At 49.0% G+C, this 12508-nt stretch overlaps 1 protein-coding gene across 1 annotated transcript in view; it reads left to right on the top strand.

The window, feature by feature from the left end:
- Positions 1-12508, top strand: part of MASTL (microtubule associated serine/threonine kinase like) — a 245522-nt gene that overhangs the window by 232284 nt on the left and 730 nt on the right. The gene's annotated exons all lie outside the window — the stretch shown is intronic.

The following is a 12508-nucleotide window of genomic DNA, read 5'->3' as shown; positions in this document are numbered from 1 at the left end:
ATCAGGGATGCTTACCTCCATGTCCCAAATTTGCCCTTATCACTAAGGGTACCTCAGGTTCGTGGTACAGAACTGTCACTATCAGTTTCAGACGCTGCCGTTTGGATTGTCCACGGCACCCCGGGTCTTTACCAAGGTAATGGCCGAAATGATGGTTCTTCTTCGAAGAAAAGGCGTCTTAATTATCCCTTACTTGGACGATCTCCTGATAAGGGCAAAGTCCAGGGAACAGTTGGAGGTCGGAGTAGCACTATCTCGGATACTGTTACAACAGCAGGGGTGGATTCTAAATATTCCAAAATCGCAGCTGATCCCGACAACAAGTCTCCTGTGCTTAGGGATGATTCTGGACACAGTCCAGAAAAAGGTGTTTCTCCCGGAAGAGAAAGCCAGGGAGTTATCCGAGCTAGTCAGGAACCTCCTAAAATCAGTGCATCATTGCACAAGGGCCATGGTAAAAAAAATGGTGACTTCCTTCGAAGCAATTCCAGTCGGCAGATTTCATGCAAGAACTTTTCAGTGGGATCTGCTGGACAAATGGTCCGGATCGCATCTTCAGATGCATCAGCGGATAACCCTATATCCAAGGACAAGGGTGTCTCTCCTGTGGTGGTTACAGAGTGCTCATCTTCTAGAGGGCCGCAGATTCGGCATTCAGTTTTGGATGTTGGTGACCACGGAGGCCAGCCCGAGAGGCTGGGGAGCAGTCACACAAGAAAAAAATTTCCAGGGAGTGTGATCAAGTCTGGAGACTTTTCTCCACATAAATATAGCTAAGGGTAAATTTATAATGCTCTAAGCTTAGCAAGACCTCTGCTTCAAGGTCAGCCGGTATTGATCCAGTGGGATAAAACATCACGGCAGTCGCCCACGTAAATAGACAGGGCGGCACAAGAAGCAGGAGGGCAGTGGCAAAAACTGCAAGGACTTTTCGCTGGGCGGAAAATCATGTGATAGCACTGTCAGCAGTGTTTCATTCCGGGAATGGAAACTGGGAAGCAGACTTCCTCAGTAGGCACGACCTCCACCCGGCAGAGTGGGAACTTCATGGGGAAGTTTTCCACATGATTGTAAACCGTTGGGAATTACCAAAGGTGGACATGATGGCGTCCCGTCTGAACAAAAAACGGGACAGGTATTGCGCCAGGTTAAGAGACCCTCAGGCAATAGCTGTGGACGTTCTGGTAACACCGTGGGTGTACCAGTCGGTGTATGTGTTCCATCCTCTGCTTTTCATACCTAAGGTACTGAGAATTATAAGACGTAGAGGAGTAAGAACTATACTCATGGCTCCGGATTGGCCAAGAAGGACTTGGTACCCGGAACTTCAAGAGATGCTCACAGAGGACTTATGGCCTCTGCCGCTAAGAAGGGACTTGTTTCAGCAAGTACCATGTCTGTTCCAAGACTTACCGCAGCTGCGTTTGACGGCATGGCGGTGGAACGCCGGATCCTAAGGGAAAAGGCATTCAGGAAGAGGTCATTCCTACCCTGGTCAAAGCCAGAAAGGAGGTGACCGCACAACATTATCACCACATGTGGCGAAAATATGTTGCGTGGTGTGAGGCCAGGAAGGCCCCACGAAGAAATTTCAACTCGGTCGATTCCTGCATTTCCTGCAAACAGGAGTGTCTATGGGCCTCAAATTGGGGTCCATTAAGGTTCAAATTTCGGCCCTGTCGATTTTTCTTCCAGAAAGAATTGGCTTCAGTTCCTGAAGTCCAGAAGTTTGTCAAGGGAGTATTGCATATACAACCCCCTTTTGTGCCTCCAGTGGCACTGTGGGATCTCAACGTAGTTCTGGGATTCCTCAAAACACATTGGTTTAAAACCAGTCAAATCTGTGGATTTGAAGCATCTCACATGAAAAGTGAACATGCTCTTGGACCTGGCCTGGACCAGGCGAGTGTCAAATTGGTGGTTTTTTTCTCAAAAAAGCCCATATCTGTTGTCCATTCGGACAGGGCAGAGCTGCGGACTCGTCCCCAGTTCTCTCCCTAAGGTGGTGTCAGTGTTTCACCTGAACCAGCTTATTGTGGTGTCTTGCGCCTACTAGGGACTTGGAGGACTCCAAGTTGCTAGATGTGGTCAGGGCCCTGAAAATATAGGTTCCAGGACGACTGGAGTCAGGAAAACTGACTTGCTGTTATCCTGTATGCACCCAACAAACTGGGTGCTCTTGCTTCTAAGCAGACTTTTGCTAGTTGGATGTGTAATACAATTCAGCTTGCACATTCTGTGGCAGGCCTGCCACAGCCAAAATATGTAAATGCCCATTCCACAAGGAAGGTGGGCTCATCTTGGGCGGCTGCCCGAGGGGTCTCGGCTTTACAACTTTGCCGAGCGGCTATTTAGTCAGGGGCAAACACGTTTGTAAAATCCTACAAATTTGATACCCTGGCTAAGGAGGACCTGGAGTTCTCTCATTCGGTGCTGCAGAGTCATCCGCACTCTCCCGCCCATTTGGGAGCTTTGGTATAATACCCATGGTCCTTTCAGGAACCCCAGCATCCACTAGGACGATAGAGAAAATAAGAATTTACTTACCGATAATTCTATTTCTCGGAGTCCGTAGTGGATGCTGGGCGCCCATCCCAAGTGCGGATTATCTGCATTACTTGTACATAGTTACAAAAATCGGGTTATTATTTGTTGTGAGCCATCTTTTCAGAGGCTCCGCTGTTATCATACTGTTAACTGGGTTCAGATCACAGGTTGTACAGTGTGATTGGTGTGGCTGGTATGAGTCTTACCCGGGATTCATAAATCCTTCCTTATTGTGTACGCTCGTCCGGGCACAGTATCCTAACTGAGGCTTGGAGGAGGGTCATAGGGGGAGGAGCCAGTGCACACCACCTGATCCTAAAGCTTTACTTTTTGTGCCCTGTCTCCTGCGGAGCCGCTATTCCCCATGGTCCTTTCAGGAACCCCAGCATCCACTACGGACTCCGAGAAATAGAATTATCGGTAAGTAAATTCTTATTTATCCTCTTCCAGCTGGGGATTGTTTAAAAAGGGAGGTGGCTCCTAAAGTAGATACGCATGTGATTCGATTAGTGCGAAAATCTACATTACCTTTGCCTTTAACATCATTAAATGAAGTCACGGATAGGAGAGTGTCTGAGGTAGTCAATAAGGCCAGCCATGGCTTCAGCTTGAATGGCAAAGGCAGTGGCTGCCTGGACTGATGCACTGGAGGGGGATTTTTCAATGGCATCTAGAGAGCAAAAATCCCATATAGCACATATAAAACAGGCTGCAATGTTCTTGGAAGAAGCAGCATTGGATATGGGTACTGTTGCTTCCAGGACATCAGCTTCAACAATAGCTGCTGTTAGAGCAGTTTGGCTACGTACGTGGAAAGCTGATTCAGAATCTAAGAAGGTTGTGGAATCTTTGCCCTTATCTGGAGATAATCTTTTCTGCTTCGGGGTACACTGGGCTCCACAAGGATAGATATTGGGGTGTAGAGTAGGATCTTGATCCGAGGCACCAACAGGCTCAAAAGCTTTGAATGTTCCCAAGATGCATAGCGCCACCTCCTCTAATACCCCGCCTCCCTGCACAGGAGCTCGGTTTTGTAGTTGGTGCCACAGATAGCAGGCACTTAACAGAGGGGCTGCTCCTAGCAGCCCTAAAGAAGCTTTTTAAGAAGACTTCAAGGGCTGCAGCAGGGCGTAGATGTCAGGAGACATTCACTGCTGCAGCTCCATCTCTCCCCAGCGGCGCTGTACACTCCCGTGCCCTGATTGCCGGGTAACTACAGCGGGAGGCTCCGGTTTTCTTCCTGTCAGGCACACACGGCTGGGGCTCTCCGGGATCGCGTGGCCGCGCTTCGGTAGGTGGTGAGTGGGTCCCGCTCGGGGGACCTGTGCTGTATCGCGATCCGGCGCGGTCGGTGGGAGGCGGGCCGCGTGCGCTGGCGGTGGCATACAGGCGATCCCATTAGATCACCAGGGCATGGGTGCGGGTCAGGTTTTCTCTCTAAACCTTTTTACAAGTAGCCCGCAGTACCAGCTGGTTTTGCCAGCAGAGGGGATAAGGCTTAGACCTGATGCCCCTCCCCCAGTCCCAGGGGATTCCCGCCCTGGAGCTGCATATCTGTCTCTCCCTCACTCCCTGTCAGTGTTTGGGCGCCATTTCTCTCAGCTACACTGTTCCTGGGACTGCTTGGGCAAATCCTCCTTTTTAAAGCCGCCTGATAGTCAGCACTGTGACTTTACAAGACACTTAAGTATTCTACATGTCGTTTAGACAGTGATAGTTAAGAAAAAGTGCATTTAGTCAGGTTCTCTGGTACAAGTACCCTGGGATATACATCCAGTTTATACTGTGCAGTGTTATATCTATTGTTTACATAGCTGTATATAAGCTGGTCCAGTGCAGTATTATTGTGTGTAATAATCTCTGCATTGTACAACTGTGACTATATGTGTGTGCATTACCTTGCTGGGTGAATTTAATTTCGTGTCTCTCACTCAATTTGCTACCCCTATACTCTATAACCCGGATGGGCTTGGTGTGTCAGGTTTATAATATTGTAATATAGGATATTCACAAGATATACTGTAATTGTATTTTTCTCTGTGATTTTAGTCACCATATCTCTCCTGTATCCCTGTTTGTGCTGACTAGACTGCGCAGGGGTTTGGGTAAGAGGTATTGTGCTGCTGATAATTGTACTGTGTTACCTGATATTGCAAGTTATATCATGTCTGCTTCTGAGGGTAATGGTTCTGGGGCTGAACACACTACAGGTGTTGCTGACGCCACGGATCCCTATGAGGATAATATAGCCGCTGAGGGATCTGGTTCTGGGGGCTCTTTGCCCCCCAGTGGGACTGTGGCAACGGGGGTCCATAATGACCCGCTGTGGGCTACTCTCTCCACACTTCTGAATACGCTAGTTACTAAACTAACGCCCCCTATGGGACCTTACGGTTCAACCGTATGTGGTCCCCGCGACTAACCCGCCGTGGGCAGATAACTTGTCTGCTCAATTGAAGAAATTGAACCGGTCTTTGACTACTAAAAAGTCTGCCCCTTGCTCGCTTAAGACCAAGGGGTCCTCTAAGCGAGCTATTACCTCCTCACAGTCCACTGCTGTCACTGACACCTCGTCTGATGAAGATCGCGCTTACACTGACCCCACAGATTCTGACACAGATACTGCTGATGGTGAGGGTAGTTCACAAGTGTATGTTCCTGAACTTTTGGAGGCTATTAAGTTGATTCTACTGATTACGGATGATCCCGAGCCATTCGTCCCTCCTAAGAAACTAGATAGGTTCAAGCGTCAGAAGGTGGTTAAACAAGTTTTACCTCATTCTGATCACCTGGTGGATATAAGTCAGGAATCCTGGGAATATCCATGGAAGAAGTTTGTGCCTCACAAGAAGATGCTGACTCGCTATCCCCTCGCGCCAGAGCTGTCAAAAAATTGGGAGACTCCTCCAGTGGACTCGCATGTGGCAAGGATGGTTGTTTCCTCAGCTCTACCGGTCACTACCGTCACGTCTCTGAAACAGCCCACGGATAAATGTGTGGAGGGTTGTCTGAAAGTGATTTACACCCTCACGGGTGCTGCGCAAAGGCCCACTATTGCAGCGACATGGGCTGCAGAAGCTATTGAAGCGTGGGCCCTAGAGTTGGAAGCTGAAATCTCTTCTGACCATGCTAGACAGTGCTTGTCATATATTGTCACAGCTTCTCACTATATTAAAGAGGCGGCTTCTGATGCCGGTATTCTAGCGGCCAAGGCTTCTACTGCGTCAGTCCTGGCCCGCCGGATATAGTGGCTGAGATCCTGGTCCGTGTATCTGGATTCTAGAAATACCCAGGAGGTACTCCCTTTTAAGGGAGATATTCTGTTTGGGGAGGACTTAAATAAGATAGTGGCTGATTTGGTTACTGCCAAAACTGCCTGTCTGCCAAGTACCGCTCCTTCTGTGCCGAAGGCCAGAAGTACTTCCTTTTCGTCCTTCAGGTAAAGCAAAAGGTCAGGCTTACAACAAGCAGGCCCGCACTTCCAAACCTGGTAAGCCGAAGCCCAAAAAAACCTGGGCTGCCCGTCAGCCAGCTTCCAAGACCGATAAGCCTACCGCATGACGGTGCGATCCTCCCCCTGGGGGACCCCAGGGTGGGGGGCCGGCTTCTAGGGTATACCCAGGAATGGTTGAAGACCACTTCAGATGCCTGGGTACGGGAAGTCGTCACTCGAGGTTACGCCATAGCCTTCAAAAACCGTCCCCCTCGACGATTTTGCCTGACAGACGTCCCTTCGGATCAGGTGAAGGCAAAGACTCTACATTCGGTGGTACAGACCCTCCTGGACACAGGAGTGGTAGTACAGGTGCCTCTTGCTCAGAGGGGCCAGGGGTACTATTCTCCGCTGTTTCTAGTCCCGAAACCGAATGGGTCCTCCTGGCCCATTCTCAACCTCAAGGCATTGAACAAGTTTGTGAGAATCTCCTAATTCCATATGGAAACCCTTCGCTCTATTGTTCTGGCCTTGGAACCTGGGGATTATATGGTCTCCCTGGATATACAGGATGCTTACCTGTATATTCTTATAGCAGCGTCGCATCAGCAATACCTGAGGTTTGCGGTTGGCAACCTCCATTACCATTTTCGGGCGTTATCTTTTGGTTTAACCACGGCTCCGCGAGTCTTCACCAAAGTTATGGCGGTGATGACGGCGGAACTCCGCCGTCAAGGGGTCAGGATCCTACCGTATCTGGACGACTTGTTGATCCTGGCAAATTCCCCAGAAATTCTCCTACGTCACTTGGATCTGACTGTCCGGTTTCTGCAAGCCCATGGGTGGCTCATCAACTGGAAGAAATCCTCCCTGGTCCCTGCTCAGAGCATGGTGCACCTGGGAGCGCTATTGGACACTCACAACCAGCGGTAGTTCATGTCTCAGGAGAAAGTCCTGAAGCTTCAGTACAGGATTTGTTGCTTCCTCTCTCGTCCGCAAGTGTCGATACATTCGACGATGCAGGTGCTGGGCCTCATGGTGTCAGCATTCGACATGGTAGAGTATGCTCAATTCCATTCTCGCCCCCTACAGAGGCTGATTCTGGCCAAGTGGGACGGCCTGCCTCACCGGATCAGGTCTCACATGATCTCATTGACTCCGGAAGTCTGTCTGTCGCTGTACTGGTGGCTCCAGGACCAATGATTGTGCAGGGGCCGTCCCTTCTGGATATCCGACTGGGTGCTGTTGACGACGGATGCCAGTCTAAGGGGTTGGGGTGCGCTGTTGGAGCATCACTCCCTTCAGGGGCGGTGGACCAAGGAGGAGTCTCTCCTCCCGATCAACATTCTGGAATTGCGGGCAGTCTTCAACTTATTGAACCTTGCCCAGCCTTTAATACAGAACCGTCCTGTTCAAGTACAGTCGGACAACGCCACCACAGTGGCTTACGTAAATCATCAAGGCGGCACTCGCAGCCGCTTGGCAATGAAGGAAGTCTCACGGATGCTTCAATGGTCGGAACGCCATCTACCGGCCATATCGGCAATATTCATTTCGGGAGTTTTGATTTGGGAAGCGGACTTTCTCAGTCGTCAGGACGTACACGCCGGACAGTGGGGCCTCCATCCAGAAGTGTTTCAACTCATAGTGGAAAGGTGGGGCCTTCCAGACGTGGATCTGATGGCGTCTCGACACAATCACAAGGTTCCGGTCTTCGGAGCAGGGACAAGGGATCCTCAAGCCGCATTCGTGGATGCGCTGGAGGTGCCATGGAACTTTCGGCTGCCGTATGTGTTCCCTCCGGTGTCACTCCTGCCCAGGGTAATTCGGAAGTTCAAGCAAGAAGGAGGAATCCTGCTTCTCATAGTTCCAGCGTGGCCCAGGCGGCATTGGTTCTGAGACCGTCGGAGCGTCCGATTCTACATCCACCATGCCCAGATCTCCTCGTTCAGGGCCCCTGTGTCTACCAGGACCTGGCCCGGCTGTCTTTGACGGCGTGGCTCTTGAAGCTTCGGTCTTAAGGGCTAAAGATTTTTCTGAGGCGGTCATTAAAACTGTTGCGGGCCCGGAAACCGGCTTCTGCTCGGATTTACCATAGGGTCTGGCATTCTTACTTTGGTGCGCATCTAACAATTATGATGCTTCCAAGTTTAGCACAGCCAAACTTTTGGCTTTTCTTCAGCAGGACCTAGACTTAGGCCTGCGTCTGGCCTCCCTCAAGGTTCATATTTCTGCCTTGTCTGTGTGGTTTCAGAGAAAAAATGCGACCTTGCCTGATGTTCATACCTTTACTCAGGGTGTGTTGTGTATCCAACCTCCCTATGTCCCACCTGTGGCTCCTTGGGACTTGTCAGTGGTGTTGGAGGCGTTGCAAGAGTTTCAGTTTGAACCTCTGGGCTCAGCTGACCTTAACTTGCTTTCCCTTAAGGTGGTATTTTTGCTGGCTATTGCCTCCACTAGAAGAGTGTCTGATTTGGGTGCCTTGTCCTGTAGTTCCCCATATCTGATTTTTCACCGTGACCGGGCGGTTCTTCAAACTCGTCCCGGATATTTACCTAAGGTGGTATCTTCGTTCCACCTTAATCAGGAGATTGTGGTTCCGGCCCTGGTCTCTCCTGACTTGTCTCCCAAAGAGCGGTCTTTGGATGTGGTACGGGCTCTCCGTATCTATGTGAAGAGAACTGCTTCTATTAAGAAATCTGATTCTCTCTTTGTTCTGTTTGGATTTCACAAACGTGGCTGGCCTGCTCACAAGCAGACTTTGGCCAGATGGATTAGAATGGTGATTGCACATGCTTATGTGAAGGCTGGTCTGTCAGCTCCTGCTCACATTACGGCCCGTTCTACTCGGTCTGTTGAACCTTCTTGGGCGGCCCGCCGTGGTGCGACCCTTGAACAATTGTGCAAGGCGGCTACGTGGTCCTCAGTGAACACGTTCATAAGGTTCTATGCCTTCGATACTGCCGCTTCGCAGGATGCTTCCTTTGGAAGCCGGGTTCTTGTGCCCGCTACAGTGCGTCCCCTGCCATAAGGAACTGCTTTAGGACATCCCCAATGTCTATCCTTGTGGAGCCCAGTGTACCCCGCAGCAGAAAACGAGTTTTATGGTAAGAGCTTACCTTTGTTAAATCTCTTTCTGCGAGGTACACTGGGCTCCACAAGGCGCCCACCCTGACGCACTTAGCTTCTTTGGGTTGGTATGGCATTAGCCGCTGACACTTCTCCTGTCGTGAGAATGTGGTGTTTGTGGCTACTAACCGTTGTCATCTCTTTTCCTGCTACTGCATTGGGCTGGTTAACTAAAAACCGAGCTCCTGTGCAGGGAGGCAGGGTTATAGAGGAGGCGGCGCTATGCATATTGGGAACAGTCAAAGCTTTGAGCCTGTTGGTGCCTCGTATCAAGATCCTTCTCTACACCCCACTGTCCATTCCTTGTGGAGCCCAGTGTACCTCGCAGAAAGAGTTTTAACAAAGGTAAGTTCTTACCATAAAACTCGTTTTTGGAGTCAGAAGCAGACTCCAAGAAAGTAAAGTTTCCTTCCACATACAATTTCAAACCTAAAGTTCTGGATTTTTGGCCCTTTCAGCCTATAGGAAAAGCTAAAGGTAAAAGTGATAGCAGGCAGTCCCAATACAACAAGTCTGGTAAGACTATAAAGCATTGGGCTACCAGAAGACTGGTTGGTAAGACAGATAAGCCATCAGCCTGATGGTGCGGGCCTCCACCTGGGGGATCCCAGGGTGGGGGGCCGACTTCTTCAGTTTGCACAGATCTGGCAGCAGTCTACAACAGATGCCTGGGTGCAGGAAGCGGTATCTCTAGGTTATGCTTTTGCCTTCAAGAAGCACCCTCCTCGAAGGATTTTTGGACCAGCCCATCTCGGGTAGAGACGAAGGCCAGGGCTTTGCAAGAGGCAGTTCAAAAATTGCTTCAGTCAGGAGTAGTCATTCCAGTTCCTCATGCACAACGAGGACAGGGGTTTTACTCCAACCTGTTCTTAGTTAAGAAGCCAAATGGGTCATTTTGTACCATTCTCAAGCTCAAAGTGCTGAATAAATACATTTGGGTACCTCTGTTTCACATGGAGACTTTACGTTCCATCTTTTTAGCCATGGATCCAGGGAATTATATGGTATCCCTGGATATACATGATGCTTACCTACATGTTGCTATAGCACTGTCCCATCAGTGCTATCTCAGGTTCGCTATCCTCCAACAGCAATTTCAGTTCCAGGCCCTATCTTTTGGGTTAGCCACAGCCCCCAGAGTATTTACCAAGATTATGGTGGTAATGGCAGTTTATCTCTGCCAGCAGGGGATAAGAATTTTTCCATAACTCGATAATCTTTTAATCCTGGCACAGTCGCAGGAATTGCTCCTATATCATCTGCAACAGACAAGAACGTGTCTGCAGAAGCACGGGGGGCTCATAAATTGGGCAAAATCTTCTCTGGTTCCATCACAGCGGATGACTCACTTGGGAGCTGTACTGTATTCAAGTCTTCAGAGAGTAATGTTATCTCTGAACAAGATATCCAAGGTTCAGTCAAGGATTCAGAACTTGCTACACAGTCAAAAGGTATCCATTCACACAGCAATGTGTTTGATAGTGTCAACATTCGACATGGTGGAGTAGGGAAATGGACTTTCTCAGTCGACACACCATTCAGGCAAGCGAATAGGCTCTACACCCGGAGGTTTCCCAGACTCTAGTAGACAAGTGGGGGTTGCCAGAGATAGATCTCATGGCGCCTGTCCGAACAACAAAGTTCTCGCATACGGGTCAAGAACAAAGGATCCCAGAGCGATCTTTGTGGATGTCCTGATGAGACTTTCATCTGGCTTATGTGTTTCCTCCAATCACCCTATTACCGAGGGTGATGAGAAAGATAAAGCAAGGGATAGGTGCCGTGATACTAATAGCTCCGGCTTGGCCCAGAAGGCATTTGTTCACAGATCTGCAGAGAATGTCGATGGATGCTCCACTTCTGCTCCCTCAACGTCCAGATCTATTGATGCAGGGTCCTTGTTATCACAGACTTCTGGATCGACTGTCTTTGACGGCGTGGCTCTTGAAACCTCTATCTTGAAGTCAAGAGGTTTCTCACAACAGGTAATTCAAATTATGTTCAGAGCAAGGAAACCTTACTCAGCTCGCATTTATCACCGAATATGGCAAACCTATATTCATTGGTGTAGTGAATGGAAAATGGACCCTAAGTCTTTCAGAGTTTCCAGGGTCTTAGCATTCCTTCAGGCAGGAATGGATAAAGGTTTGAAGGTGGCTTCCTTGAGAGTGCAAGTGTCAGCATTGACTGTATGGTTCCAAAAGAAAATTGACAACTTACAGGATGTGCGTACTTTTTTCCAGGGAATGCTACGCATTCAGCCTCCTTCTGTTCCTCCTATAGTGTTTGGGACTTAAGTCTAGTCCTGAAAGCCCTTCAAGTTGCCCCATATGAACCACTTAATAAAGTGGATCTTAAATGGTTGACAGCTAAAGTTTTCTTTCTACTGGCTATTTCTTCAGCTAGAAGAGTTTCAGACTTGGGGCATTGTTATGTCTCCCTACTTTTTTGATATTTAATCCAGATAAAGCTGTTCTCAGAACTAGATCTGGGTATCTTCCGAAGGTGGTGTCTACATTCCACCTTAATGAAGAAATTGTAGTCCCGTCTTTCCAGGTACCGGATCTTTCTGCAGGAGATGCATCGCTGGACGTGGTCCGTGCATTAAGGATCTACGTGGATCGTACCAGTGCCATCAGAAAGACAGATTCTCTTTTCATTCTCTACAGATTTCACAAGAAAGGATGGCCTGCTGATAAGCAGACACTGGCAAGATGGCTTCTGATGACTATTTCAGAAGCATATTCTCAGGCTGATCTCCCTGTTCCGGCTAATGTCTCGGCTCACTCTACTCGTAAGGTAGGTCCATCATAGGCAGCACAACGTGGTGCTTCAGCAGAACAGATATGTAAGGCAGTCACATGGTCTTCCATTAACACATTCATTAGTCATTATGCCATGGATACCTTTTGTTTCTCATGACACTGAATTCGGGCGAACGATTCTCCTGTCCAATCAGGAGCGTCCCCACCACTAAATTGGTTTGGGAAATCCCATTGTTATCCTGTGGACCCTGCCGGAGAAATATACGTAATGGTAAGAACTTACCGTTGTTAATGGTATTTCTCCTAAGTCCACAGGATCCACACGGATCCCACCCTGACGCACCTGGTTTGAGGATCCTTTTACTCACTAACCTCTTTCTTTTTGTACGGAAGGGTGTGCTTGTGTGTTCTTATCGCCTGATTAGGGCTATCTATGATGTTCCTGCCTTGAGTTTTGGAATACAACTGATTTGCCTGAGCCAGGAGGCGGGGATAGATGGATGGGCCTGTTGCATGCTGGGAGGCCAGAAAGCTTTGACCGATTGGTGCAAATCCACTGTTACGTCATCATATCCCATTATCCTGTGAACGGTAAGTTCTTACCATAACGTATATTTCACTTATAGCAATCCAT

The sequence above is a fragment of the Pseudophryne corroboree genome, chromosome 5 (assembly GCF_028390025.1).
Source record: "Pseudophryne corroboree isolate aPseCor3 chromosome 5, aPseCor3.hap2, whole genome shotgun sequence".
NCBI lineage: Eukaryota > Metazoa > Chordata > Amphibia > Anura > Myobatrachidae > Pseudophryne > Pseudophryne corroboree.
The sequence above is the reverse complement of the archived record's forward strand: the minus strand, read 5'-3'. Positions and strand labels throughout refer to the sequence as shown.